Raw genomic sequence first — 27,259 nt, 5'->3', positions numbered from 1 at the left:
ACGATAAGTACTATCCAAATAAAAACCTACTCAAAGCATCAAAAAACCCAGCAAGGGAAGATTCCGAATGCGATTCATATGTGCCTCCACAAAGAAGAAATATTAAAAATTAAAAAACAAACCATTTAAGAGAACACTTTTCAAATTATATTCAAGATGGCGTATATCCATCTAGATAAAAAGGTGAATTCCAATATTATAAAATCAAAAATTCAACATCTTATAAAAATAAAATATGTATGGCATATGTAAGTTTTTTATATGATGCTTAAAAGGATCGGTACGTTTTTTCGGCTGCAATGCTATTCAAATAGGGATTCATTTTTTTCGAATCCTGAGAAAACTAATAAGTATTTTTAAAAAATTTAAACGCAGAATGAAAGATTACGGTATTAGCGAGGGCCGAAAGTCCCTGAGAACTTCTATAATGTTTATTTTAATAAGTTACAGGGTTTGAAAAACTAAGAGAAAATTTAGTGTTATTTTTAATTTCAAATATCTCATTCAAAATAAACTTTTTATTTATTCTAAGGGACTTTCGGCCCTCGGTAATAATTTAGTCTTTCATTCTGCGTTTAGATTTTTCAAAAATATTTATTGTTTTTTTCAGGATTCGAAAAAAACGAACACAATGTCCGTCGTAATTTTCTAAATCTATCTTTGTCATACAACGCACTCAGTCGAATAGAATATTGTCAGTCAGACACTGACAATCAGTGACAATTTTAAATAATTATTTGAATTGTTGATTAAATAACATTGATATATGGTGTATTTGATAAATAATTGATTTAAAAGGTGAACTTTATAAAAAGTTATTTATTGTGTATTATTTATGGAAGATAGAAGCAGAGAATACCTCAAGATATATTCTGTGATCCAAGTATTTTGTTGTTAAAGATGTTCAAAATTGTATGCGTTCCATTTATTAAAAAAGTTTCCGTTAAAAGTTATTTCGTTTATTAAAAAATCACTTAAAAACTTTTCCTCTTTTCTCGATTGAGTATTAGTTTTTGTTGTAGGTACATATAAATTATTACAATCACTGAATACATAGCTAGTGAAAAAATTATCACATTTATTAACTGAATTAATAATTTGCAATTACACAAAAGATAACAGTTATCCAATAACATTCAAAAGCCATCTCTTTAAGCTAGTTATGATATTGTCAAGTAGAATGACATTCTAGTAATATGTACATATACATACCAGTGTGAATTTTACTACACGTAATTTGCCATGTAAAGACAGAAAAGGTAGGGATAGCCGTAAAATATTTGCGAATTATGTACCCATAGGCTTAACCTTTAACTACACGCGCTGGCGTATTTTGTACGCCAGATGTAAGAATTCTACTGCAAATATATTTAAAAATTTAATTTTTGACCTTGTTTATCTCTCTAACCTATCACTGGAATGTGCTTTACAATTTGGTTTTAGTTTCGTTATAATCGGCGTTCTGGGAAGATCGTAATTTACAGTCTATTGTTTGTTGTTTCCGGTGGTGTACAATATACGCCACGATTATATTAATATAAGTCGTAATATAAGTACATGTTTCAATTGTTTTTTAGTCAGTATGGCACAAAATATATTTTTCTTTATAAACAATATTTTTCTCCTGTAAAAAATCACATTTAAAAAACATTTTTTTAGTAATTTTATTTATCATGGAATCCAGTTATTCCATGATTCCAGTTATAAATCCTAATTTGCTTACTGAGAAGGAACTCCAAGTATTCACTGATGCCGAATAATGTTTATAACAAACAACTAAGTCTATTTTTTCAAAAAAAAAACAAATCCGCTGTTTTTAAGTGTATTATCTTATGGCGTATAAAGTACGCCACGCGTGTAGTTATGTTATAACTTGATGCGCGGGTAGTTAAAGGTTAAGTGAAAATATAGAAATATTTTTTTTACTTAACTGTTTGTTGCTATTTTTATAATTTTATTTATTCTTAGATACAGGGTGAGTCATGAGGAACTGTACATACTCCTACCTCGTATAGAGGCCCATATGGGGAATAAAAAATGACCATTAAAAAGTGTCTGCTCCCATTGTTTAATAATATACAGGGCGAGTTTTGCATTTTTACAGAAATTTGTATTCGTCATAATTTTTGAACGGTCAGATCAATGTGTCTCTTATTTTGGTCAATCGTTACACTATTGCCACCAATCAACTGATTTATTCAAACTAGAAAAAAATCAGGTCCGGCTTTAAAAAAATTAGTTCGTTTGGGTCTTAGAAAAAATTTCACCCTGTATAAGCTTTTTGAAAACTCTAATATGAATTTTACAAATTAGACAAGTAGACAATTAAAATAACATATTTATTTTTTCCGCACGCGATTGCTTAATTTTTTATAAAAAAATCAAATTTGATTATGAATTAAAAGTTTAGTAAAGTGAACCATAGATTTAACAAAATAACTGATTTATTCAAACTAGAAAAAATCAGGCCCGGATTTAAATAATTAATTTGTTTGGGTCTTAGAAAAAATTTCACCTTGTATACGTTTTTTCAAAACTCTAATATGAATTTTACAAATAAGACAAATAGGCAATTAAAATGGCATATTTATTTTTTCCCCACACGATTACTTATTTTTTTACTAAAAAATCAAATTTGACTATGCATAAAAAGTTTGGCAAAATTTTTGCATAGATTTAAAAAAATTAACTTTTTTTACAAAAATTAATTTACAAAAACAACGTTTTTCTTAAAATTAACAGTTTTACCATTTTTTTTTTTCTATAACACGTCTAGATCTAAAACTTCCCATAACACTTCTTTTGGACTCAATAGTTTAACATAGACGTGATCAAATTGATAAATTTTAAATTTTTCCACCTAATTTTTGCGATTTACAAGTTTGCAACTTTTACAAGAAGAAGACTGAAAGTCTACAACAGTTTTCGTAGTCTTCACAATGGTAAGAGGTATGTGCTGTAAAAATTTCAGAAAAAAATATTAAAATGGAACATAGTTGTAGGGAGTTAAACCCTGAGTTCATTTTTTTTTTCATTTTTAGGTTAAAATTCCGATTTTGACAAATTTGATTTTTTAATAAAAAATTAACTAATCGTGTGGAGAAAAAAATAAATATGCCATTTTAATTGACTATTTGTCTTATTTTTAAAATTTATATTAGAGTTTTCGAAAAGCATATACAGGGTGAAATTTTTTCTAAGACCAAAACGAACTAATTTTTTAAATCCGGGCCTGATTTTTCTCTAGTTTGAATAAATCAGTTGATTGGATGGTAACATAAATTACCTATTTGTTAATTTTTGTAATAAAAGTTATTGTTTTAAAATCTATGGTTCACTTTACCAAACTTTTAATTCATAGTGAAATTTGATGTTTTTATAAAAAATTAAGTAATCGTGTGCGGAAAAAAATAAATGTGCCATTTTAATTGCCTATTTATCTAATTTGTAAAATTCATATTAGAGTTTTCAAAAAGCGTATACAGGGTGAAATTTTTTTTAAGACCCAAACAAACTAATTTTTTTAAAGCCGGACCTGATTTTTTTCTAGTTTGAATAAATTAGTTGATTAGGTGGTAATAGTGTAACGATTGGCCAAAATAAGAGACACATCGATCTGACCGTTCAAAAATTATGACGAATATAATTTTCTGTCAAAATGCGAAACTCGCCCTGTATATTATTAAACAATGGGAGCAGACACTTTTTAATGGTCATTTGTTATTCCCCATAGGAGCCACTATACGAGGGAGGGGTATGGACTCATGACTCACCCTGTATAATAAACATCTAACCAACTCCTCAATGACATTTAAACAAAACGTAATGAAATCATTTTTGTAGAATAAAAAAATTAAATAGGTACCTAAAAACCTAGTTTTGAGTTTTTCTCAAAATTTTTTGAGATAAGGATAAAAAGACCACTACACAAATTGTAGATTTTTTTATCGCCCACAGCTTTTGCGTTGAATTTTTTTAAACGATGCAATGTTTAGCCAGAAATTTCAGAAAACCATTTTCGCCTTTAAAACCACCCCACCTTCACCACCTTATGGGTTATTTTCGTACACTTTGCTGTAAGAATACGTTTTGTTAGAAAATTTTTACAGCTATGTTCACTGGTTTTTAATTAAAATTTTTAAATAAACCGTTGACACTTTTTTCTGTGAGATAGGTAATATGTTTACTGCAAATAATAAATTATATCGTTAAGAGCCTTTATAATTTTACTGTATAAGAGCAATAATTCACACAAAATAATTTGGCTTAGCTTAATTTATTGCAAAATACTAGTTTTGGAATATCTACTAATAAAAAATTTTAAACATATAATCCAAACAAACCATGTTCATATCTTAAGCTTATTTAAAATATCAAAAATAACCATCCTTTATTTTTAATGTAAACAACAATAGAACATGTGAACAAATTTCCACTATTTCTTTACCTATATCCGTAATAAATACCTATACTACCTCTCGCTGTGCACCAAAGTTCGACCCACTCAATCCTTTATTCATTTTCGAATATTTGGCAACACCGCCTGAGGCAACAACTTACCGGCTTTTATTCTTAGTCATATATAGTTGTGAGGCGACAGCGCATTGGATTTAATCGTAAATTTATATATAAAAAAAACATTTAAAATCGTTTCCCCTCTTTAGAAATTCTTAATTAGAAAGTTCCCTTCATTGTATATATGCATATATTTTTTGAAAAAAGAACTACAAAAGGGTGAGGCGAGGTCGTCATAGTTTTCACCGCGAGGCGACAACGTACCTTTTATCGATATATATATATATATATATATATATATATATATATATGGATTCCGACTTTAGGAAGCCAAAAACGCTATATCGCACCGGTCATACGAAGCCCGACACCTCCTTACGAAGCCCGGATTCGGGCTTCGTAATTCTTTAATGTTATTTCCCCAAAAAACGTACTTTACACCATCTCTCGATATTTTAACCAAGCTCAGAACATGTGAATACGCTTGGGCTTCATATATATTCGGACAAATTTTAGAAATGTACCATAGGTAGCTCTGAAATCATGATTAACAATACGAAGCCCGGGCTGCTTATGCCTGGAATTATTATCAAAACATACACTCGTAGTTCATGGTATCTACCACCAGTTTGCGCTGCGAAAAGAAGTATATACTCTGTAGAAGTTCAGCAGCGTTAGGAAGCCCACATTGAGCTACCGATTATAAGAAGCCCTGAAGTTTGGCAACGTTTTTGCATATTCCTCAAAGTACTATTAGCTTGTAAACATTTTTATTATTACCTGGCAATGCACATTTTTTGTATTTTTGGGTCGTTCATCGTCATTAATCTTGTGTACTAAGACTCCCGAGAACAGATTATGGTAATTCTTAGCATTACCTGTACACAGTAAGATACCGACAGAAAAAAGATTTAAAAATTGAATCGCAAAAGAATTATTTATTTTAATTGATACAATTAATACAAATTAACACTTTGTATTACTAATTTACTATTTTAGTTTGTAATAAGCCACATAATTTGCTACCAAATAGGAAATTAATATGACAAATTAAATTATTGTTTTTTTTTTATTTAAAAAAGGTTAATGCCTCGACAACTAATGGCCATTGGCATGGTAGGTACGGTAATTTTTAACAGTTAGGTACCTAGTGTAATGTGTAGTGTGTGTGTGTTGAGTAAGTGTCTTGTTACTTTGCAAAGTTGACGTCATTGTCTTTGCAAAGAGACGCTAACTGTATCCGAACGTCTGCGGTTCCTCCGGTGAGTACCGATCCCACAAGGACAGAAACTATTTTCATTTATTAATTTATAATAAATGAAACATTTCTGACCCTGGTGAGATTCGAACTCACAACCATTCGGATTTTTCGATCCAAAGGTAGGCGCTCTTACCACTCAGTCAAGGACGGAGTTAAAGTTATTATTATTAAATATTACTTTATAAAATTAAAAATAGTCATTCTTATGAATTATGCGTATTATTCTGATTCTGATACGATGAACACTTGTTTGATGGGTCTGAGCCACACAATTGAGGGTTAGGCCACTGTTTCATTCGTATTTTTAGTATTTGTCAAGGCAACAATACATTATGTAGTGCCATATTGCCAAATATAGAGCTAGATTGTGTAGACCACTGTTGAACCATATATCCAATTTTTCTGCTTTTATTGATGTATTAATCTAAAAATGCTCAATTTGTGGACTGTGCCACTGTTGCTCTGAGCGCCTCATTTAATACAAATACAAAATATTTAATACAATAATGCATATAGATTTTCCCTTCGGAAAAAATCAAACAATATAGATGTTTTTTAATTTCATTAAGGGAATGGGCACGTAGTTTCTGCTGAAATGCTACTCAAATGGAATTCATTTTTTTTTTTCGAATTCTGAGAAAACTAATAATTATTTTTGAAAATTTTAAACTCAGAATAAGAGATTACGTTATTAGCGAGGGCCGAAAGTCCCTGAGAACTTCTATAATGTTTATTTTAATAAGTTACAGGGCTAAAAACTAAAAGAAAATTTAGTGTGACTTTTAATTTCAAAATATCTCATTCAAAATAAACTTTTTATTTATTGTAAGAGACTTTCGGCCCTCGGTAATAATTTAGTCTTTCATTTTGCGTTTAAGTTTTTCAAAAATATTTATTGTTTTTTTTTCAGGATTTGAAAAAAAATGAACACAATGTCCGTGGTAATATTTTCCAAATCTTTGTCAGTAGTAAATAGAATATTGCCATCATATTGTCAGTCAGACAGTGACAATTTTAAATATTTGACCTGGCATTGGGAATATTTTCAGTTGTTGATTAAATAATATTGATAATGTGTTTAATAAATACTTGATTTAAGACGTGAACTTAATAAAAAGTTATTTCTTGTTTATTATTTATGGAAGATCCAAAGCAGAGAATACACCAGGATATATTCAGTGATCCAAGTATTGTGTTGTTACAGATGTTCAAAATTGTAAGCGTTTCATAGTAACAATATATTATTAAAAAATCACTTTATCACTTTTCCTCTTTTCTCGATTGATTATTAGCTTTTGTTGTACAGTAGATAAATTATTACTGAATACATAGGTAGTGAAAAAATTATCAGTAGTAATTGCACAAGAGCTCTGAAATTATCGAATTTTTCCCGAGTGACACTTTGACAGTATTAATTTCACGACCCGAAGGGGAGTGAAATTACGTCAAGTGGCACGAGGGAAACAATTCGATAATAATTTCAGAGATCGAGCTGCAATTTGCTGCGATTATTTCATGAATAAAACTGTTTAAAACCAAAATTTTATTGTAATTTATTTATGTAAGTACAAATTAGTACAATTAAACACACAGTTGTTATAAATATTTGACGATTGAAAGTCATCACTTTTATAAGTTTTAAAACAGTAATTGTCATTAATGTCACTGAATGTATTTTTTCACAGCAACGAAGGGCAACTGACGTAATATACTTGACGATGGGATATTATCAAAAATGATCAATTTAATTTGTATTTCTGTAGCTTTCTATTGGTCGGAAATATGAAATAATCATATTAATTAACTGAATTAACAATTAAGGCAATTAATTATACTAGTAAAAGTTATCCAAGAACATTCAAAAGCCATCTTTACAGTTAATGATGAAGTTGTCAAGTAAAGTTTACATATCCATACCAGTGACAATTTTACTACACGTAATTTGCGGTGTAAAGACAGAAAGAGTGGGGATAGCCTTAAAATATTTGCGAATTATGTACCGATGGCCCTAAGAAATGTTTAATAAACAACATATTAAAAAGTTCTACTCTAGAAGTGGGCACTTCATTTTTTATTAAACAAATGAACTGCGAAATTAGATGTTTCTTTAAATAACCCCGAAAATATAAATTTTAGAAAAAAACTGACTTGACTTGAAAAATTCAGACAATTGAAAAAAACCTAAATATAAGATTAAAATTTTTATAAAATTAAATCTGTAGCTTCTATAATTTTTTATTTATAACGCTAAAGTCACCCTTCTCACAAACATTGGCGCACTGTAAACTAGCGAAGTGCACGGCTGAGTTATTTCAGTGTATTTCTCTAATTAATGGATCAAATAAAATTTTACAAATTGGACAAGAAAGAAGGAAATTAAGAGAAGGAACAAGAAAGAATAGCTTAATTGGAAAGAAGAACAATTAAGCTATCTTATGGTTATAATAAAAAGAAATAAAATGTATGGGCATAAGTACGGTGTGGGCTGAATTTTGTTTAAACATTATTTAAAAATGTGTAACTAATAAAAATTTTCTTATAAAGCTCTCAAATTTGCACAACTTACCTTTCAAACATCTTACTAAACAATGTTTCATTCAAAAAAATGCCAAAAATTTAATTCAAATGATATGACGCAAAAATGCAATTTTTGAAAACTTTTACGTAAGTTTTAAGGAAAAACGTAGTTTACAGAATTACCACCACTTTAAAACGGTATTACTCAAGTTTGAAAAGATTTTTTACAATTTTATAGGTGATTTTTTAAAGCATTTGATGTATTTTTAAAATTTACTCAATAATTTTATTTTAGAAATGAAACTATGAAACTATGAATGAAACTATTCCTTTTTGACAAAAATTAAGAAAGATAACAAAAATGTACCTAATACAAAAACCGAAAATTACCAACTAAAAAATTGTTTATAAAAAGTGATCAAAAATGTTTTCTCTAAAACTTACCTAAAATATATTTAATAATAAGCTTGAACAATAATAAATTTTCAACAAAAAAATATTTTTAGCTCTTAAACATTATGTCTGCGTAACTTCGAACCTATTAATAACTTTTTTATTACCAGTTTTACGAAAAAAGTTATTCTTTATAAAATACTCTGCATCGTATATGATCTCAGATGCAACCATCAAATATCAAATTTTATTAATTTTACATACGAGGTTTTACATACGATTTTACATTTTGACATACGAGGTATGTAAAAAAATATGAATTTCACTCAAGAGTAAAGTACCTTTAGATTTCACAATATCGAAAATTGTTATTAAAAAAAGTTGGTTGGAATTACAAAATATGTTTCAATGTTTAATTACATTCTTCTAAATGAGATATTGTGAACTAAAAAGGTATGGTATGTTTAACAGTAAATGGTCGAGTTCAATTAGTTACCACTATAAACATCCTGGAATAACCGATAATAGTATAAAAGGTCCGGTTTCAGGTAAAATTTAAATATGTTTTCTGGTACAATTTCTTTGCTTTATTATGGGATTACCGTCTAGTCAGTGTTAATTGTCAAAAGACCAACTCTGTCTACCTCGGTTGCTTATCACTCCGGGTGGGTCTTAACAATGGGCCAGGTCAGATAAATTTAATAATATTTACGACCGCACTAATTGAACTCAACCATTTACTGTTGAACAAACCATACTGAACTGTTAAGCAAAAGTCATATTTGTTTGATATCTGATGGTTGTTTTTTGGACTTTAGACCAGAATAGAGTATTTTATGAAGAATAACTTTTTTTCGTAAAATTAATAATAAAATAGTTGAAATAATTGAAATAAAATAATGATGATGGGTATCCGTAATTTGAGAAAACATTGAATTTTTTTTTCAATTATAATGATGTAATTATAATAAAACATAGTTTTTAATTCCCAACAACTTTTTATAATACCCATATTTTGATATTCTGGAATATAAAGGTACTTTACTCTTTAACAAAATTCGTATTTTTGACATACCTCGTATAAAATTGATAAAACTTGATATCTGATGATTGGGTTTTAGATTTTAGACTATGCAGAGCAATTTATGAAGAATAAACTTTTTTTCGTAAAATTTGTAATAAAAATGTTTCAAATATGGTTCCTTGCTACGCAGACATAGTGTAGAAGAGCTTCTTTATAAGCATTTTCAAATTGTAATGCCATATTCGGATTCAGCATAATCAAAAACAAAATAGAAACAAAATTCAACGATATTTTTAAAATTATTTTAAATTATATAATTTAACATGATTGTTTGGAATTAAGAACTATATTCTGATATGCAATTTCATCCTTCTAATGGAAAAAAAAATTTTGAAAATTTTTCTAATCAACATTATTTTTAGTTTTTTATTTCAATTATGATACATATAGATATTTGTATAACAAGGGAGGAAAGTGCTTCTTTTCCTCCCGAGAATGAAGTTTACTGCCCGACGCGTAGCGGAGGGCAGTAATCATTCAAGGGGGGAAAAGGCACTTTACTCCCATGTTATACATATGGTTTTTCCACCTTCCTCAAATAACAAGTCATTTTTTCATTTTTACTTAATTTATTTGTGTAACTAACCAACAAAATTTATTAGAACTAAAACTAATAAGTACGTACAATAAAACTGTCAACTGTCAAATATAAGTCAAAATAAAAATGTAAACATTGTTAAATCAAAATAACAATTTACAGTTTTTTACCATTCTGTAAAATACAGAGTGTTTTATAAATAAACGTTAAAATGTATACAAACTTACGTAATAGAAAATAGATATTGTACAGGGCGTCAATAAGTTATATTTTTATGAATGAAATACCATGATGTCACTTTTACTTTTCTTCCCTAGGGAGGAAAAGTACAACTTTGCTCCCTACAATCAGGTCCGGAAAAGTATACTTTCGGTAGAGGTAGGTGGAAAACTCTTTTATTATTCATTTTACAAAAAACAGTTATTCTTTATAAAATGTTCTACAGGGTCTAAAACCTAAAATACAACCGTCTAATATCAAATTTTGTCAATTTTATACGAGGTATATAAAAAAAATATGAATTTTCCCAAGAGTACTTAAATAATATACCCTTATTTTTCACAATATTGAAAATTGTGCTTATGTAAAGTTGTTTTGAACTAAAAACCATAATTAACCCGCCAGTGGTCGCTATATGAGATTTTCTCTCACGGTTTCAGAAAATTGCACAGAATTTTTTTTCTGGGAAATTATAAGATCTGTAGTTCCTTCTAGTCTCCTAACTATCCTCCCTCGACAATCTAATAGAATCGTCCGCTTAGATAGTGACTCAGTTGACCTAATATCACCCAATTGTTGAGTCAGCGCGCTTCAAGTGAGACATTCTCTCATCAAGCGACCACCCGCGTTACGAACTGTACATAAAAATTAATTTTATTTTGGCACTTAAAACCTAAAATAATGTAAAAAAAATTGTAATTGTCATCAATCAATTTTTCCAGAGCATTCTTGTTATATTTGTGTGCTGTGCCGTAAATTATCAAGATACGGAGATTGATTAATATTGGTTTAATTCCGATTATTTCTTTTTATTTTATTATATTATTATCTATATTATGTTACATTTTTTTTTCTTATTATTAGTTAAGAAAAAAAGTTTAAAAACTGTTTTAAAAACTTTATTTTGTAAAAAAAGGTAAAATTTGGATATGTGAGAGAAAATCTCACGCGCGACCACTCGCGTAACAATCTACCTAGCGACCAATGCCGGGTCGCTAGGTTGGGAATCTATCTTTGGTTGGGAAATAAGCCACAATTAAATTGAAAAAATAATTTTATTCGCGTTTGGACCCCAAATCGGATGTCGCTGTCAAAATATAAAATATTACTAATATTTACTCGGTAATATTTTGTATTTTGACAATGACATCCGATTTGGGCGTCGAAACGTTAATAAAATTATTTTTTCAATTTAATTGTGGCTTATTTCCGAATCAAAATAATTATAAAAATGCCACAAGAAAATAGCTTCAGAACAACACTAAAAACCATCTTCGAATATTCCATCCTTCTCATTGAAATATTCTGAACTATAAAGGTACTTTATTCTTGATCGAAATTTATCTTTTTTGACATACCTCGTATAAAATTAATCAAAATTGATATAAGATGGTTGTATTTAAGGTCTTTGGCCATGCAGAACTTTTTACAAAGGATAACTTTTTTTTCGTATAATTAATAATAGACCAGTAAGGATCTGTTTTTAGATGGATGTGAGAGGTGGCATTCAGATTTTTGCGGATAAAGTTAGGTGATAACTTCGTTATTAATAATTGATTAATGCTCCGTCTCAAATATGCCCGGAACATTAATAAAAAAAATAAAATATTTAAAAATTTCAAAAAATTTCGTTTTTTTTTTCTAATTTTTTTGCTTATAACTTTAAAACGATTCATTCTGGAACAAAGTCGTATAGGAATAAAACAAAGGTAATTAAATTTTCTATCAGATGCGATTGGTTAAAAGTCTCTTAATTAATCACCCTTGCTGCAAAATAGCAATAAATATAAAATAAGGGGGCAAAACAAGCCTGTTATTATTCAATTATTTTCCATCACTTAGGTTACACTTGGAACCTTCCTAATTCGCTTAGAAAATTTTTGTAATGTGCTAAAACCGTACACCAAATTTCATTAAAATTGACTTACTAGATTTTGAATAATAATTTTGCAATCTAAACTTTTTTTAAAAAATTAAACTTTTTTAAAATCTTGCACAACAAAAACTAGTGTATACAAAGATTTGTCAATTTTTTTACATATAAAGAAGCACTCCACCTATCTAATGCACTTTACAGAATTAAAATCGGATTGTTTAAGCAGCCTCAGCAATGTTTTAAAGTTATAAACAATTTTTTGGCTTATAAACAAATTAGTCCTGTGGCCAGGAGGGGGTGCTGCGGGCTCCTTTATTTAGATGCACTTACCCAAGATTTTTATGTATTTTTTGACCCGTGGAACACGATTTTTTTGGGTAACAGTTGATCCGGATATCAATAAAATTGTTATAAACAAACAACTTGAGGAATTACATAACATCGATTTTTCGCAAAATAAAACACTTTTTTATATTTCTTGGGTAAGTCTAAGCAAAAAATGTTCTTACAAATTTTTTCGTAGGATGCATAGTTTTCGAGATAAACGCAGTGGAACTTTCAAAAAATCGAAAAAGTGCAATTTTTGAACGCGAATAACTTTTGATTAAAAAATAAAATAGCAATTCTGCTGACAGAATTTGAAAGTATAAATCAAATTATACCGGTTTTAATTATTTGCATTGCTAAAAATTAATTTTTTATTATTAAACAAAGCTATTTGTTTATAAGCCAAAAAATTATTTATAAGTTTAAAACATTGCTGAGGCCCCTTAAATAATCCGATTTTAATTCTGTAAAGTGTATTAGATAGGTAAAGCACCTCTTTATATGTAAAAAAATTAGATAACTTCTAAATGGTCTACTTTTTGTTCAGAAAGATTTTAAAAAATTTGAACTTTTTTAAAAACATTTAAATTGCAAATTTATTATGCAAAATCTATTGGTCGATTTTAATGAAATTTGGTACACAGTTTAAGTGTGTTACAAAGAATTTCCTAAGCGAATTACTAAGGTTCTAAGTACCACCGAAGTGGTTAAAAACATTGAATAACAACAGGCATATTTTGCCCCCTTATTTTGTATTTATTGCTATATTGCAGAAAAGGTAATAAGTTAAGACATTTTTGACCAGTCGGATATCATACAAAATTCAATTATCTTTATTTTATTTCTCTACGACTTTGTTCCAAAACGAATCGTTTTAAAGTTATAAGCAAAGAAACAGAAAAAAATCGACGTTTTTCGAATTTTTAAATATTTTATTTTTTTTATTAATGTTCCGGCCATATTTGAGAAGGAGCATAAGTAAATTATTATTAACGAAGTTATCACCTTACTTTATCTGCAAAAATTCGAATGCCACCTTTCACATCCAAAAATAGACGTTTTTTCACAAATCCTTACTGGTCTATAATAAAATAGTTATCATAATTGAAATAACTGAAAATAATGTTGTATATCCATAATTAAAAAAATTCAACTTTTTTTTAATTAGAAAGATGAAGTGGAACATTAGAATATAGTTCTTAATTCCAAACAACTTTTCATTACAACAATTTTTAATATTTTGAATAATAAAGCTACTTTACTCTTGAGTAAAATTCATATTTTTTGACATAATATCTCGTATACGGCTTAAAAAAAATGAACTGATGGTTCTATTTTTAATTTAGACCATGCACAACTTTTCACGTTGACGAACAGAACGTCTATAGTCGTCTAATTTCCATTGATGTAATGTGACACAACGTCTATATACGTTGAATTTTTCCCTATTCTACTTTGCAAAATACATATAGTGTCACAACACTTGCTTATACATTTGACGCAGTGTCCGACAACGTGTTAATTGGACACACTGTACAAAACAATTATTGTTATTGTTTAAACAAATAATAATCAATTAGCGGCAAAATCTGTGAGTAGAACTTTTTTACTTTAACATATATATAAACTAACAAAAAAGTTTTAGAAAAAGATAATCTTGTTTGAATTGCTCCGAAACAATGCTTTTTTTCGTTCTATCTTGACTCTTCTAAAATGCTTCGTATAGATTGCTGAATAGAATTGGGCTTCTTATAACAGGCAATATGACGACTTATATACACATATAAGGATCTCGTAGAACAGTCGTATTATTTAAACGTAAATTAAAACATGGCAACATCGTCGGGCTTCGTATAATGCGTAATCCATATACACTGTGAACGCGTTTATACGAGTGGGCTTCGTAAGACTGTAGGAATAAGACAGTGCTACAATCCCCTTACCCCGTAAACCGCGGGCTTCCATTCATCGGCAGGTTGTAGCGGGCTTCCTATCATTTGTGAGCCATATATATATATATATATATATATATATATATATATATATATATATATATATATATATATATATATATGGCTCACAAATGATAGGAAGCCCGCTACAACCTGCCGATGAATGGAAGCCCGCGGTTTACGGGGTAAGGGGATTGTAGCACTGTCTTATTCCTACAGTCTTACGAAGCCCACTCGTATAAACGCGTTCACAGTGTATATGGATTACGCATTATACGAAGCCCGACGATGTTGCCATGTTTTAATTTACGTTTAAATAATACGACTGTTCTACGAGATCCTTATATGTGTATATAAGTCGTCATATTGCCTGTTATAAGAAGCCCAATTCTATTCAGCAATCTATACGAAGCATTTTAGAAGAGACAAGATAGAACGAAAAGATGCATTGTTTCGGAGCAATTCAAACAAGATTATCTTTTTCTAAAACTTTTTTTGTTAGTTTATATATATGTTAAAGTAAAAAAGTTCTACTCACAGATTTTGCCGCTAACTGATTATTATTTGTTTAAACAATAACAATAATTGTTTTGTACAGTGTGTCCAATTAACACGTTGTCGGACACTGCGTCAAATGTATAAGCAAGTGTTGTGACACTATATGTATTTTGCAAAGTAGAATAGGGAAAAATTCAACGTATATAGACGTTGTGTCACATTACATCAATGGAAATTAGACGACTATAGACGTTCTGTTCGTCAACGTGAAAAGTTGTGCATGGTCTAAATTAAAAATAGAACCATCAGTTCATTTTTTTTAAGCCGTATACGAGATATTATGTCAAAAAATATGAATTTTACTCAAGAGTAAAGTAGCTTTATTATTCAAAATATTAAAAATTGTTGTAATGAAAAGTTGTTTGGAATTAAGAACTATATTCTAATGTTCCACTTCATCTTTCTAATTAAAAAAAAGTTGAATTTTTTTAATTATGGATATACAACATTATTTTCAGTTATTTCAATTATGATAACTATTTTATTATAGACCAGTAAGAATTTGTGAAAAAACGTCTATTTTTGGATGTGAAAGGTGGCATTCGAATTTTTGCAGATAAAGTAAGGTGATAACTTCGTTAATAATAATTTACTTATGCTCCTTCTCAAATATGGCCGGAACATTAATAAAAAAAATAAAATATTTAAAAATTCGAAAAACGTCGATTTTTTTCTGTTTCTTTGCTTATAACTTTAAAACGATTCGTTTTGGAACAAAGTCGTAGAGAAATAAAATAAAGATAATTGAATTTTGTATGATATCCGACTGGTCAAAAATGTCTTAACTTATTACCTTTTCTGCAATATAGCAATAAATACAAAATAAGGGGGCAAAATATGCCTGTTGTTATTCAATGTTTTTAACCACTTCGGTGGTACTTAGAACCTTAGTAATTCGCTTAGGAAATTCTTTGTAACATACTTAAACTGTGTACCAAATTTCATTAAAATCGACCTAATGGATTTTGCATAATAAATTTGCAATTTAAATGTTTTTAAAAAAGTTCAAATTTTTTAAAATCTTTCTGAACAAAAAGTAGACCATTTAGAAGTTATCTAATTTTTTTACATATAAAGAGGTGCTTTACCTATCTAATACACTTTACAGAATTAAAATCGGATTATTTAAGGGGCCTCAGCAATGTTTTAAACTTATAAATAATTTTTTGGCTTATAAACAAATAGCTTTGTTTAATAATAAAAAATTAATTTTTAGCAATGCAAATAATTAAAACCGGTATAATTTGATTTATACTTTCAAATTCTGTCAGCAGAATTGCTATTTTATTTTTTAATCAAAAGTTATTCGCGTTCAAAAATTGCACTTTTTCGATTTTTTGAAAGTTCCACTGCGTTTATCTCGAAAACTATGCATCCTACGAAAAAATTTGTAAGAACATTTTTTGCTTAGACTTACCCAAGAAATATAAAAAAGTGTTTTATTTTGCGAAAAATCGATGTTATGTAATTCCTCAAGTTGTTTGTTTATAACAATTTTATTGATATCCGGATCAACTGTTACCCAAAAAAATCGTGTTCCACGGGTCAAAAAATACATAAAAATCTTGGGTAAGTGCATCTAAATAAAGGAGCCCGCAGCACCCCCTCCTGGCCACAGGACTAATTTGTTTATAAGCCAAAAAATTGTTTATAACTTTAAAACATTGCTGAGGCTGCTTAAACAATCCGATTTTAATTCTGTAAAGTGCATTAGATAGGTGGAGTGCTTCTTTATATGTAAAAAAATTGACAAATCTTTGTATACACTAGTTTTTGTTGTGCAAGATTTTAAAAAAGTTTAATTTTTTAAAAAAAGTTTAGATTGCAAAATTATTATTCAAAATCTAGTAAGTCAATTTTAATGAAATTTGGTGTACGGTTTTAGCACATTACAAAAATTTTCTAAGCGAATTAGGAAGGTTCCAAGTGTAACCTAAGTGATGGAAAATAATTGAATAATAACAGGCTTGTTTTGCCCCCTTATTTTATATTTATTGCTATTTTGCAGCAAGGGTGATTAATTAAGAGACTTTTAACCAATCGCATCTGATAGAAAATTTAATTACCTTTGTTTTATTCCTATACGACTTTGTTCCAGAATGAATCGTTTTAAAGTTATAAGCAAAAAAATTAGAAAAAAAAAACGAAATTTTTTGAAATTTTTAAATATTTTATTTTTTTTATTAATGTTCCGGGCATATTTGAGACGGAGCATTAATCAATTATTAATAACGAAGTTATCACCTAACTTTATCCGCAAAAATCTGAATGCCACCTCTCACATCCATCTAAAAACAGATCCTTACTGGTCTATTATTAATTATACGAAAAAAAAGTTATCCTTTGTAAAAAGTTCTGCATGGCCAAAGACCTTAAATACAACCATCTTATATCAATTTTGATTAATTTTATACGAGGTATGTCAAAAAAGATAAATTTCGATCAAGAATAAAGTACCTTTATAGTTCAGAATATTTCAATGAGAAGGATGGAATATTCGAAGATGGTTTTTAGTGTTGTTCTGAAGCTATTTTCTTGTGGCATTTTTATAATTATTTTGATTCGGAAATAAGCCACAATTAAATTGAAAAAATAATTTTATTAACGTTTCGACGCCCAAATCGGATGTCATTGTCAAAATACAAAATATTACCGAGTAAATATTAGTAATATTTTATATTTTGACAGCGACATCCGATTTGGGGTCCAAACGCGAATAAAATTATTTTTTCAATTTAATTGTGGCTTATTTCCCAACCAAAGATAGATTCCCAACCTAGCGACCCGGCATTGGTCGCTAGGTAGATTGTTACGCGAGTGGTCGCGCGTGAGATTTTCTCTCACATATCCAAATTTTACCTTTTTTTACAAAATAAAGTTTTTAAAACAGTTTTTAAACTTTTTTTCTTAACTAATAATAAGAAAAAAAAATGTAACATAATATAGATAATAAAATAATAAAATAAAAAGAAATAATCGGAATTAAACCAATATTAATCAATCTCCGTATCTTGATAATTTACGGCACAGCACACAAATATAACAAGAATGCTCTGGAAAAATTGATTGATGACAATTACAATTTTTTTTACATTATTTTAGGTTTTAAGTGCCAAAATAAAATTAATTTTTATGTACAGTTCGTAACGCGGGTGGTCGCTTGATGAGAGAATGTCTCACTTGAAGCGCGCTGACTCAACAATTGGGTGATATTAGGTCAACTGAGTCACTATCTAAGCGGACGATTCTATTAGATTGTCGAGGGAGGATAGTTAGGAGACTAGAAGGAACTACAGATCTTATAATTTCCCAGAAAAAAAATTCTGTGCAATTTTCTGAAACCGTGAGAGAAAATCTCATATAGCGACCACTGGCGGGTTAATTATGGTTTTTAGTTCTAAACAACTTTACATAAGCACAATTTTCAATATTGTGAAAAATAAGGGTATATCATTTAAGTACTCTTGGGAAAATTCATATTTTTTTTATATACCTCGTATAAAATTGACAAAATTTGATATTAGACGGTTGTATTTTAGGTTTTAGACCCTGTAGAACATTTTATAAAGAATAACTGTTTTTTGTAAAATGAATAATAAAAGAGTTTTCCACCTACCTCTACCGAAAGTATACTTTTCCGGACCTGATTGTAGGGAGCAAAGTTGTACTTTTCCTCCCTAGGGAAGAAAAGTAAAAGTGACATCATGGTATTTCATTCATAAAAATATAACTTATTGACGCCCTGTACAATATCTATTTTCTATTACGTAAGTTTGTATACATTTTAACGTTTATTTATAAAACACTCTGTATTTCACAGAATGGTAAAAAACTGTAAATTGTTATTTTGATTTAACAATGTTTACATTTTTATTTTGACTTATATTTGACAGTTGACAGTTATATTGTACGTACTTATTAGTTTTAGTTCTAATAAATTTTGTTGGTTAGTTACACAAATAAATTAAGTAAAAATGAAAAAATGACTTGTTATTTGAGGAAGGTGGAAAAACCATATGTATAACATGGGAGTAAAGTGCCTTTTCCTCCCTTGAATGATTACTGCCCTCCGCTACGCGTCGGGCAGTAAACTTCATTCTCGGGAGGAAAAGAAGCACTTTCCTCCCTTGTTATACAAATATCTATATGTATCATAATTGAAATAAAAAACTAAAAATAATGTTGATTAGAAAAATTTTCAAAATTTTTTTTTTCCATTAGAAGGATGAAATTGCATATCAGAATATAGTTCTTAATTCCAAACAATCATGTTAAATTATATAATTTAAAATAATTTTAAAAATATCGTTGAATTTTGTTTCTATTTTGTTTTTGATTATGCTGAATCCGAATATGGCATTACAATTTGAAAATGCTTATAAAGAAGCTCTTCTACACTATGTCTGCGTAGCAAGGAACCATATTTGAAACATTTTTATTACAAATTTTACGAAAAAAAGTTTATTCTTCATAAATTGCTCTGCATAGTCTAAAATCTAAAACCCAATCATCAGATATCAAGTTTTATCAATTTTATACGAGGTATGTCAAAAATACGAATTTTGTTAAAGAGTAAAGTACCTTTATATTCCAGAATATCAAAATATGGGTATTATAAAAAGTTGTTGGGAATTAAAAACTATGTTTTATTATAATTACATCATTATAATTGAAAAAAAAAATTCAATGTTTTCTCAAATTACGGATACCCATCATCATTATTTTATTTCAATTATTTCAACTATTTTATTATTAATTTTACGAAAAAAAGTTATTCTTCATAAAATACTCTATTCTGGTCTAAAGTCCAAAAAACAACCATCAGATATCAAACAAATATGACTTTTGCTTAACAGTTCAGTATGGTTTGTTCAACAGTAAATGGTTGAGTTCAATTAGTGCGGTCGTAAATATTATTAAATTTATCTGACCTGGCCCATTGTTAAGACCCACCCGGAGCGATAAGCAACCGAGGTAGACAGAGTTGGTCTTTTGACAATTAACACTGACTAGACGGTAATCCCATAATAAAGCAAAGAAATTGTACCAGAAAACATATTTAAATTTTACCTGAAACCGGACCTTTTATACTATTATCGGTTATTCCAGGATGTTTATAGTGGTAACTAATTGAACTCGACCATTTACTGTTAAACATACCATACCTTTTTAGTTCACAATATCTCATTTAGAAGAATGTAATTAAACAGTGAAACATATTTTGTAATTCCAACCAACTTTTTTTAATAACAATTTTCGATATTGTGAAATCTAAAGGTACTTTACTCTTGAGTGAAATTCATATTTTTTTACATACCTCGTATGTCAAAATGTAAAATCGTATGTAAAACCTCGTATGTAAAATTAATAAAATTTGATATTTGATGGTTGCATCTGAGATCATATACGATGCAGAGTATTTTATAAAGAATAACTTTTTTCGTAAAACTGGTAATAAAAAAGTTATTAATAGGTTCGAAGTTACGCAGACATAATGTTTAAGAGCTAAAAATATTTTTTTGTTGAACATTTATTATTGTTCAAGCTTATTATTAAATATATTTTAGGTAAGTTTTAGAGAAAACATTTTTGATCACTTTTTATAAACAATTTTTTAGTTGGTAATTTTCGGTTTTTGTATTAGGTACATTTTTGTTATCTTTCTTAATTTTTGTCAAAAAGGAATAGTTTCATTCATAGTTTCATAGTTTCATTTCTAAAATAAAATTATTGAGTAAATTTTAAAAATACATCAAATGCTTTAAAAAATCACCTATAAAATTGTAAAAAATCTTTTCAAACTTGAGTAATACCGTTTTAAAGTGCTGGTAATTCTGTAAACTACGTTTTTCCTTAAAACTTACGTAAAAGTTTTCAAAAATTGCATTTTTGCGTCATATCATTTAAATTAAATTTTTGGCATTTTTTTGAATGAAACATTGTTTAGTAAGATGTTTGAAAGGTAAGTTGTGCAAATTTGAGAGCTTTATAAGAAAATTTTTATTAGTTACACATTTTTAAATAATGTTTAAACAAAATTCAGCCCACACCGTACTTATGCCCATACATTTTATTTCTTTTTATTATAACCATAAGATAGCTTAATTGTTCTTCTTTCCAATTAAGCTATTCTTTCTTGTTCCTTCTCTTAATTTCCTTCTTTCTTGTCCAATTTGTAAAATTTTATTTGATCCATTAATTAGAGAAATACACTGAAATAACTCAGCCGTGCACTTCGCTAGTTTACAGTGCGCCAATGTTTGTGAGAAGGGTGACTTTAGCGTTATAAATAAAAAATTATAGAAGCTACAGATTTAATGTTATAAAAATTTTAATCTTATATTTAGGTTTTTTTCAATTGTCTGAATTTTTCAAGTCAAGTCAGTTTTTTTCTAAAATTTATATTTTCGGGGTTATTTAAAGAAACATCTAATTTCGCAGTTCATTTGTTTAATAAAAAATGAAGTGCCCACTTCTAGAGTAGAACTTTTTAATATGTTGTTTATTAAACATTTCTTAGGGCCATCGGTACATAATTCGCAAATATTTTAAGGCTATCCCCACTCTTTCTGTCTTTACACCGCAAATTACGTGTAGTAAAATTGTCACTGGTATGGATATGTAAACTTTACTTGACAACTTCATCATTAACTGTAAAGATGGCTTTTGAATGTTCTTGGATAACTTTTACTAGTATAATTAATTGCCTTAATTGTTAATTCAGTTAATTAATATGATTATTTCATATTTCCGACCAATAGAAAGCTACAGAAATACAAATTAAATTGATCATTTTTGATAATATCCCATCGTCAAGTATATTACGTCAGTTGCCCTTCGTTGCTGTGAAAAAATACATTCAGTGACATTAATGACAATTACTGTTTTAAAACTTATAAAAGTGATGACTTTCAATCGTCAAATATTTATAACAACTGTGTGTTTAATTGTACTAATTTGTACTTACATAAATAAATTACAATAAAATTTTGGTTTTAAACAGTTTTATTCATGAAATAATCGCAGCAAATTGCAGCTCGATCTCTGAAATTATTATCGAATTGTTTCCCTCGTGCCACTTGACGTAATTTCACTCCCCTTCGGGTCGTGAAATTAATACTGTCAAAGTGTCACTCGGGAAAAATTCGATAATTTCAGAGCTCTTGTGCAATTACTACTGATAATTTTTTCACTACCTATGTATTCAGTAATAATTTATCTACTGTACAACAAAAGCTAATAATCAATCGAGAAAAGAGGAAAAGTGATAAAGTGATTTTTTAATAATATATTGTTACTATGAAACGCTTACAATTTTGAACATCTGTAACAACACAATACTTGGATCACTGAATATATCCTGGTGTATTCTCTGCTTTGGATCTTCCATAAATAATAAACAAGAAATAACTTTTTATTAAGTTCACGTCTTAAATCAAGTATTTATTAAACACATTATCAATATTATTTAATCAACAACTGAAAATATTCCCAATGCCAGGTCAAATATTTAAAATTGTCACTGTCTGACTGACAATATGATGGCAATATTCTATTTACTACTGACAAAGATTTGGAAAATATTACCACGGACATTGTGTTCATTTTTTTTCAAATCCTGAAAAAAAAAACAATAAATATTTTTGAAAAATTTAAACGCAAAATGAAAGACTAAATTATTACCGAGGGCCGAAAGTCTCTTACAATAAATAAAAAGTTTATTTTGAATGAAATATTTTGAAATTAAAAGTCACACTAAATTTTCTTTTAGTTTTTAGCCCTGTAACTTATTAAAATAAACATTATAGAAGTTCTCAGGGACTTTCGGCCCTCGCTAATAACGTAATCTCTTATTCTGAGTTTAAAATTTTCAAAAATAATTATTAGTTTTCTCAGAATTCGAAAAAAAAAATGAATTCCATTTGAGTAGCATTTCAGCAGAAACTACGTGCCCATTCCCTTAATGAAATTAAAAAACATCTATATTGTTTGATTTTTTCCGAAGGGAAAATCTATATGCATTATTGTATTAAATATTTTGTATTTGTATTAAATGAGGCGCTCAGAGCAACAGTGGCACAGTCCACAAATTGAGCATTTTTAGATTAATACATCAATAAAAGCAGAAAAATTGGATATATGGTTCAACAGTGGTCTACACAATCTAGCTCTATATTTGGCAATATGGCACTACATAATGTATTGTTGCCTTGACAAATACTAAAAATACGAATGAAACAGTGGCCTAACCCTCAATTGTGTGGCTCAGACCCATCAAACAAGTGTTCATCGTATCAGAATCAGAATAATACGCATAATTCATAAGAATGACTATTTTTAATTTTATAAAGTAATATTTAATAATAATAACTTTAACTCCGTCCTTGACTGAGTGGTAAGAGCGCCTACCTTTGGATCGAAAAATCCGAATGGTTGTGAGTTCGAATCTCACCAGGGTCAGAAATGTTTCATTTATTATAAATTAATATTATAAATTAATAAATGAAAATAGTTTCTGTCCTTGTGGGATCGGTACTCACCGGAGGAACCGCAGACGTTCGGATACAGTTAGCGTCTCTTTGCAAAGACAATGACGTCAACTTTGCAAAGTAACAAGACACTTACTCAACACACACACACTACACATTACACTAGGTACCTAACTGTTAAAAATTACCGTACCTACCATGCCAATGGCCATTAGTTGTCGAGGCATTAACCTTTTTTAAATAAAAAAAAAACAATAATTTAATTTGTCATATTAATTTCCTATTTGGTAGCAAATTATGTGGCTTATTACAAACTAAAATAGTAAATTAGTAATACAAAGTGTTAATTTGTATTAATTGTATCAATTAAAATAAATAATTCTTTTGCGATTCAATTTTTAAATCTTTTTTCTGTCGGTATCTTACTGTGTACAGGTAATGCTAAGAATTACCATAATCTGTTCTCGGGAGTCTTAGTACACAAGATTAATGACGATGAACGACCCAAAAATACAAAAAATGTGCATTGCCAGGTAATAATAAAAATGTTTACAAGCTAATAGTACTTTGAGGAATATGCAAAAACGTTGCCAAACTTCAGGGCTTCTTATAATCGGTAGCTCAATGTGGGCTTCCTAACGCTGCTGAACTTCTACAGAGTATATACTTCTTTTCGCAGCGCAAACTGGTGGTAGATACCATGAACTACGAGTGTATGTTTTGATAATAATTCCAGGCATAAGCAGCCCGGGCTTCGTATTGTTAATCATGATTTCAGAGCTACCTATGGTACATTTCTAAAATTTGTCCGAATATATATGAAGCCCAAGCGTATTCACATGTTCTGAGCTTGGTTAAAATATCGAGAGATGGTGTAAAGTACGTTTTTTGGGGAAATAACATTAAAGAATTACGAAGCCCGAATCCGGGCTTCGTAAGGAGGTGTCGGGCTTCGTATGACCGGTGCGATATAGCGTTTTGGGCTTCCTAAAGTCGGAATCCATATATATATATATATATATATATATATATATATATATATATATATATATATATATATATATATATATATATATATATATTGTTATATTTCTATTTGATATGAAAATTAAATTTTGATAATTATAAACAGAATTCAATTTAATATAAAATATTTTCAATTTTCTCAACCACGGGCATATAAATTTAGAACAACCTGTATACAACAAATTGTTATATGTAATTTTAACAAGTGATTAGAAGAAGCTTACGAAACTCGGGACAATGCGCCGAGAATAAACAAAGTGAATGGCGCGTACCATTATCGTTGTTCGCGGAAGGTTCGATCATTAGCCTATGCTAAATAAGACTCAGTTGAAATAGATAATAGGTCATTATCGTTGTTCGCGGAAGGTTCGATCATTAGCCTATGCTAAATAAGACTCAGTTGAAGTAGATAATAGGTCATTAAATTTTGTAAATAGTAGAAAGTAATTTTAGAATGGGAATTAACTATTTTTTTTGAAATCCATTAAGCATATTTAGAAAGATTAAAAATTGGTTTTGAGGAATACTACGAATGAGAGTTGGTGGTGGAAGGTTGATTTGTGAATCTGGAAGGAATATTTAGAAAGTAGGGGAATGAATGAAAAATAGAGAGCAGAATGTTTTGAGCTGTCAAGAAGTGAAGTCCAGTAGTAGACGGTAGTGTACGGAGAGTGAGAAAGCCGGTGTAGTTCCGTGAGTGTGGAGATCTATCGTGGAACGAGAGGTAGGCCAGGTTGAGAGTAAAGAACCTCCTTGAGCCAAGAGTGTCCCGGTAGCTGATTGCAGTTTCGAAAAAGGTAGAACACAGCATCACGACAGAAGCAGGAACGAGAGCTATACGAGCTAATCTTCAAAGGAGAACATTACTGAAAGCCAGGACGAGGTTTTGATCGCAGCCAAGGATAGCAGGAAACGGGTCTTGTGTGAAGACATTCTCAGTTCACCAGAAAAAGGTCAGTCTCATTTGTTTGGACATGAATGTATGGGTTTTTCGTATTAAATAACACATTATAAATTGAAGAACATAATCAATAATATCAGAAAAGCTTCATCAAACTTAAATAGAATTGTTGCTAATAAATCCTAATAGTTAAATGTTAATAAAAACTTTCAATTGGAAACCAAAAGGAAATAAGATTCCCATTTGTAATTGTTATGTTTAAGAATAATAAGATCTAACAAATATAAAGCAGTGATTGCCATTTAAATAAAATAAACAATACTTTGATTATAATTGTAACCCATATGTGTGTATTATTTTACTCTTTTCTTTCCTATCCCGATTAGGAACCATTGAGAAATACTTAGAAGCCACGAGAGTAAGTAATTAATTTTATAATTCGCCCTCAGATTGAAAACATATTGATATGTGATCTGGTAAATTAATTAGATTATGATTAATGCATTGATTAAATTAAATGACATATAAGAATATTATCTCATATCAATAATCAAGATCACATCAACTGTCGTCCAACGTGGAAAGCATTGAAAAGTATTTCTAGTGGCAAATTTGAAGGATAGAAAGAAAAGCCGGTATTTGAAAATTTATATGCCTGTGGTAAAAAGTGAGATACTTACATTTGATAACATAAAATTTTAGAATTGGATATGGTAATTGAGTCAATAGTTTGTATTTTTATTAGTTGTTACATAATCGTGGGGCAACCGGTTTCGAGTCTTACAATATATGACTCATCATCAGGCCCAGTACAAAAAAGTCTTCTCAATACAAACTACAAGCTAAAAAACACAAAACGAGAGACATATACACATATATATACAAAACATAAAAACAACTTTGTCTTGGTTTTAATCACACACCATGAAGCCAAGCAACTGTGTAGTATTGAACTCAACCTTCCATAGTATGTAAAGATGAGACTTATTGTCATTGGGAGCGACCAATCTGATGAAAATTGCTTGGTATATAATTTTAATATATATACTACCATCATTCCTCAACTAGTTAAGGGATGATGGAGTTCTGACAAGATAGTATGCGATCAAAAGACATAATATAAAGTTATTAGTAATTAGTATGTACTTACATAACAGTCATTGAAACTGTTCCACAGCTAAAGATGTACATGCAGTCACCAGCTCCCATAAGGATAGTTGATCGATCAAACAACGTTTAGTCTCTTATATTGTAAGTTGTGTTCAATGTGGAACTTGGAAAAGAAAAATTCTTATGTTCCCAAAGATGTGTGTTTTATATCCTTCACAGTTGTTTTTTGTCAAGCTTAGCCGTTGTTTTTATATGTTTTATGTTTAGTAAATTTAAAAAATATTTAATAATTTAATATTGGGACAACACTCACAAAAATTCCACATACACAAATTTTAAAAAAGTTTTTTTGGTTGCCAAGACTTTTTATTTTATGTCATATTTTAAGGTTGTGTTATTAGATTTCCCACAAAATTTATTGATTGACATGTCTTCTACTTCCTCGAGGAGCTGGCGACTACAGGTCTGATATATTGTAGGTTGTACAGTTATT

This window comes from Diabrotica virgifera, chromosome 6 (genome assembly GCF_917563875.1).
Source record: "Diabrotica virgifera virgifera chromosome 6, PGI_DIABVI_V3a".
NCBI lineage: Eukaryota > Metazoa > Arthropoda > Insecta > Coleoptera > Chrysomelidae > Diabrotica > Diabrotica virgifera.
This window is presented reverse-complemented; position numbering follows the sequence as displayed.